Source organism: Gallus gallus, chromosome 5, assembly GCF_016699485.2.
Source record: "Gallus gallus isolate bGalGal1 chromosome 5, bGalGal1.mat.broiler.GRCg7b, whole genome shotgun sequence".
Taxonomy (NCBI): Eukaryota; Metazoa; Chordata; class Aves; order Galliformes; family Phasianidae; genus Gallus; species Gallus gallus.
The window spans coordinates 41,841,809-41,847,808 of NC_052536.1; the positions used below are offsets into that span (position 1 = coordinate 41,841,809).

General features: G+C 39.1%; 1 long non-coding RNA gene across 1 annotated transcript in view; it reads left to right on the forward strand.

Moving 5' to 3' along the window:
• The window catches only part of LOC121110843, a 39,127-nt gene extending 33,899 nt beyond the window's left edge, over positions 1-5,228 (forward strand). The window contains exons 3-4 of the long non-coding RNA XR_005860067.1: positions 4,303-4,347; positions 4,427-5,228. This is a non-coding gene — a long non-coding RNA (uncharacterized LOC121110843). The remainder of the gene's footprint in view (positions 1-4,302; positions 4,348-4,426) is intronic.
• Positions 5,229-6,000: the final 772 nt, after the last annotated feature.

Here is a 6,000-nt window from a genome sequence, read left to right on the forward strand (position 1 = left end):
TATATAAATGTATGTGCACAAAGCAATTTTTTCTGCTGTATTCCTCTTTGTATCACTACTTCATGCTTAAAACTGACTCTTCCCAAAGCTACCGCCAAAATGTTCAAGGGCTTAAATTAAGACAACTTTGTAAACGCAATTGTGCAGAAATCCTAAGCCCCAGTGTAAGAGTAACTTATAAAGAAAGAACTGTATTATAATCTCATGCCCATGACTACCATTTTTCATCTGTTTAATTACTTGACTTTAATCAAGCTTTTTCTTGTAGTGAGAACATAGCTCTATAAATAAATGAATAAAGCAAGCCTGCTGGCTGGACTTCTCTTTCTTGGCTTATAACATCCTACTATGCATTCCCATAGGTAATTCACTTAAGATGTTAGGGCTCAGACATAAATTCCTAATTTGTTTTTCCTTTATGAAAACATGCATTCTAGTGATGGATGATTTCCTATCCCACATGAATTTACGTTATAAGCTTCCTTCAGGGAAGATGGGATGCTGAATGATCTGCAAGTTGTAGTGGATGAACTGTGGAAAAAGTGAGGAAGGCATGCCAATAATTTAAGACTACAGCTAGATATGGAAAGAGCAGGATGAAGTTGCTCCAAAATGGGAGTTTGAAACTTTAGTTTTTTAAAGCCATGAGGGAGAAGACAGACTTAGTAAAAGTAGCAAGTACGTACGAAAAAAAATCCAAAAAAAAAAAAAAAACCCATACTCAAGTTCAGTTGTTAATACTTTCAAATACTTGAATCTTCACTACTTCACTGAAATACAATTTAGAGGTTTCTGAGGACTCCGCAGGAATCCAAATCAATATATATAGTCACAGAATAATTCTCCCATAATTAAGGAGGAAACAGAGGCCTGTTATTCTACCAGGACTGTCATAAATCCATAGGGTCACCTGAGGGTACTGAGGGAGCAAATGGAAGTGGCCAAGTCACTTAAAATCATGTTAGCAGTTCTGGTCAACAGGGATGATCCTATATGACAGGAGACTTACCAGTGTGACTCCCACCTACAAGAAGGGACAGAATCTGGGAACTACAGGTCTGCCAATCTGACCTCAGCACTGGGGAAGGTTATAGAGCAGATAATTTTGAGTGCAATTATATGACATGCAGGACAACCTGCAAATCAGGCCTAGCCAGCACAGGATCATGAAAGGTGGGTCCTGCTTGATCAACATAATCTTGTATAACCAACTGGCCCACCTGATGAATGAGAGAATGGCTGTGGTTGTTATTATATACCTGGACCTTAGTAAAGCCTTTGACTCTCTCTCCCACAGTATTGCCCCAGGGAAGCTGGCAGCCCACAGCATGGGCAAGTATACTCTTCACTGGGTAAATTACTGGCTAATTGGCCTGGCCTGGAGAATGGTGGTGAATGGAGTTAAATCCAGCTGGTGACCAGTTACAAGTGGTGTTCCCCAGGGCTCAGTACTGTTTAATATCTTTATTGATGATCTGGATGAGAGGATTGAGTGCATCCTCAGTAAATTTGGAGTAAGTATGGGAGAAAGTGTGATCTACCTGTAGTCAGTAAGGCCCTACAGGGGGATCTGAATAGGCTGAATCAATGGGCTACAGCCAGTTATCAGTTTTCACAAGACAGAGTGGTAAGTCCTGCACATTGACCTCAGCAGTGCTATGCAATACTACAGGCTTGGGGTGCAGTTGTTAGAAAGCTGTGTGGAGAAAAAGGATCTGGAGGGTGTTAGTCAATAGCTGGCTAAACGTGAGCTAGCAGTGTGACCAAGAAGACTAACAGCATCCTAGCTTGTATTGGAAAGAATGTAGTCAGAAGGACCAGGGAGATGCTTGCCCCTCTGTAATCAGCAGTGGTGAGGCCATTCCTTGAGTAGTGTCCTCAGTTCTGGGTCCCCCACTACAAGAAAAAAATTGGGGCCCTGGAGCTTGCCCAGAGAAGGGCATCAAAGCTGGTGAGGGGACTAGAGCGCAAGTCTTAAGAGGGAACAGGCTGAGGGAGCTGGGATTTAGTCTGGAGAAGAGGAGGCTCAGGGCAGGTTTTCAGGCTCTCTTCAACCTCCTTTCAGTTAGTTGTAGCAAGGTGGGAGTAGACCTTTACTCCTAGGTAACTGGTGATAGGCCTCATGTTGTGCCAGGAGAGGCTCAGGTTGAGTATTAGAAAAAATTTCTTCTCCAAAAGAGAAGTCAAGTATTGAACAGGCTGCCCAGGGAAGTAATGGAGTTTCTGTCCTTGGAGGCTTTCAAGAAAAGGGTAGATTTTTCACTGTGGGACACAGTTTAGTAGTATGGTGGTGATGGGTTGACTACTGGACTAGATCTTAAAGATTTTTTCTAATATTAATGATTCTATAAATTGACAAGGTCACTAATATCATGTATGACTAGCAACCATGTACAGATGCAGATGTAGCACTTAAAAGCCTGTACATCCTGAGTATTGTAACCTTTTGATAAAGTGGTGCGGAAGTTAGCAAGCTATAACCCAACAAAACCCCTTAAGTGTCTGTGCCTTGAACTTACTCTATTTCTGATTTCCATCAGTTGAAACATTAAGTGCTTGCTTGAAATATTACTCTAGTTATGTAAAGCTTTTTAGGAAACATCACTTCAGACAGATTTCTAACCTCTCAGCCCTGAAGGGATAGCTCTGCCTGTTGTCAGGCATGTCAATTAATTTTACATTGGCAGTCAGGATAATGTAGTTTGACGTACAGGAGAGCTCTTACAACCAGCTACACTAGATAAACAAGGTAGATGAGTTGAATTCATAGCAAAATTAATCAGAACACACAATGCATCACAATGTATGTCTCATAAGCGGTGCTGCTCCATTTTCTCTACCCAGAAAAATCATGAGAAATGGCAAAAATCACTTATTTTGCTCATCTGTAAACTGCTTTTTATTTTGTCAAGAAATTACCACAAATGCGTGCAGCAAACATGAGATGTAAATAAAGCTTAATACTTGGCCTATAGTACGAACTGCCAAGAAAAATATGTACTACTAAGATGTTCCTGAGATAAGTGCTTTGAATTTGAAATGTCATATGAATTGTGTCAACAAACTGGAAGGTGCTCAGAGAAAAGCAACAGGAATATTAAGGGTCTGAAAGGAATGATTTATAAGAACAGTTCAGATAAGCTGATTGTGTCCAACTTGCCTCATTAATAAGAAAGGAGTGACAAGGAGCAGATAATTGTCTGGAATTACCTAAGAAGTAAAAGCAAAGACAAAAGTACTTGCAATATAAGAATAAAAGTAAAAGAGATTGGGCTAAAATAATAGTCCAAAGATCATATTTAAAAAAAAAAAGAAAAAATACTTGACTTGAATGCTTACGTCCTTGCTCCTAACTTCAAATTTTACGAGTCTCTTTACTGAGAATTATTATTTTCAGGTTTAAAGAATCATAGAATTACAAGGTTGGAAAGAACCTACAAGATCATCATCCTCCCTCCCTTTACCATTGCTACAAGCCACAAATCCACATCTCTTAGCTCCTCATCCAGATGCCTCTTGAACACTGCCAGGGATGGCAACTCCACCACCTCCTTGGGCAGACCATTCCAGTACCTGACCACACTCTGAGAGAAAAAGTTTTTCCTTATGTGTAACCTAAACCTCCTCTGGTAGAACTTGTGGCCATTTTCTCAGGTCCTGTTTGTTGCCTGTGAGAAGAGGCCAAAACCCACCCTTCCCATCACAACCTCCCTCAGGAAGTTGTAGAGTGCAGTGAGGTCTCCCCTGAGCCTCCTTTTCTCCAGACTAAACAATCCCAGCTCTCTCAGCTGCTCCTAGTAAGACTTGTGCTCCAGACCCCTCACCAGTCTCATTGCCCTTCTCTGGACACATTCCAGGACCTCAGTGTCTTTCTTGTAGGGAGGAGCCATGTAAAAAATGATCTGAGCATCCATAGATGTCTAATTTCCCTTAGGATATTGAGTAACTATGAGAATAAGGAAATAGTCTCCATTTGTGAACTTGTGGAAAAAAAATCCAAAATTCTAAAATTGTGTATTGTGATGAATATAAATGTGTCTAGTGTAAGACTTACAAGTATGAATTCAAACATTTGTCATTAACACTTCACTCCATGACTGTGAATCTGTGCCATGGTTCCATGGTTTTTCATGGTCCTGTTGAGGGCATCGTATCCTCTATTTTCATTTATAAAGTATGGTGATCTTAGAAAAAAAATAGATCAGAAGAAAAGGGAAAAAAAATAAAAAGGATAGCAGACAGATTGAGAACTGATGACAGCTTTTACATTTAAGCAAAACTTTACTTTTATTTCCTTCCTAGGCCAGTCTCTTGTAATCCTTAGCCATGGAAAAGATCACTCCACAGGTATCTCAAAGTAATTATTTTCATGTTGTGAAATAGAAACAAGGACTCGATCACTGTTTTTCCATCACTTTTCCTACAGGCAGGAAAGGCAGTATTGTAGTGCAAGCAACCAGTTCTTCAGCCAGGCCGTGGATAAAAATTGATAAAGCACCTGGCCAACATGAACACAGAACAGGAAACTGATAAGAAAAGGAAGCTACTGCAAACTAAATACTGGATGTTTCTGATGAAAATGTCTTTCATTTCTACATCTTCAGACATGTAATTTTCCCTTTAGCTTAAAACATCATGAATGAGACTATGGGTTTTTATAGTTCGTATGCACCATCTAACCCAGTAGAACAGGCCTTATATGGCCTAAGGTCACCAACATTGAGCTACTAAAAAGAGCACAGAAAATATGTTGTCTCCATTGATCGCAGCTGTAACAATGGCAGCCCCAGTTTCTACTTTTTATTTAATTTCCTCTGGTAATGAGCATCAAGACCCTTATCTACAACAGGTTTGTCAACTTCTGGTTGCAGTCATTTATCTATCACAGTACAACTCTAGTCTTTGACTTGGCCTTGAATATAATCTCTTTAAAAGTCCCTTTCTGCTATTCTGTTGAAGTGATAATAATTAATTTAGCAGAACTATATACAAATTTGGCTGATTAAAAAGCTGCACTGTATATCAGAACAAATGAGATCAGAGCTGAAGCTATCCATGATCTTTCGTAGCAGTCCTAAAGCATTAATGTCAAAGTACAAACATACTGTACAGAAACAATTATTGGTCTGTGCACTGCTAATAAATCATTGAGTAAATATTATGAATTTGTGCTAAGTTCACGATAGCACTTCAAGTGAGGGAGTTGTGAGCAAAAGAGGAAAAAAACTAGAAACTAAACAATTACCTTTGGAAAAGAAGCTATGAAGTTTTGTGAAGAACAGAGACCATCAGAAAATCTAACATCCATTATTTTCAGGAATAATTCGGAGGAATATCTGTGGCCATGTTGCATAACTAAAGAGATATAGATAATTCCATTACATAAGAGCAGTAAGAGGAGAAGGCTGACTTATGAACATAGATAGGTGGGCCTAGGAGAATAGAGACAGTGCTACAGTTCTGGGATAGAGTGTTCAGAAGAGTTGGGAAGACTGAAAGATCAAAATTACCCAAAATAAAAATAGATGCAGGTGAGAAAGCTGAAGTGGGCTGGTTAGTGCAACTGGTGTGACTGGAAGACAAAGCAGCTTAGCTGCCCTGCTGTGTTATTTGTTTATTAGTCAATAAAATTTGAGTCCTATCAACTTAGTTACATACTATTCTTCCTGCTGCATGAATGACTTATTTTCTTGAATGGTAGGACAGAATGCTTCATTTACATGTTCAAAAAGGAAAGTAAATTACAAGGCAAAAATCTGCATTTATGTTTAGTTGAGAAACTTTCAAACATTTGTGGTGGAAAACACATAGCTTAAGTGTGTTCTTCCTAATAGAATGTTGTCACAATTTTGTGATCTGAATGCCTATAAAGAAATCCAGACAACTAAAATACCAATGCACCCTGGATTATTTTTGTACCAAGAATACCCAACTATCCATTTAAGTGTCCATTTTAAAATTCAGTTTCCTCATATAGCTAATAAAAACGTTCAAAGCTTC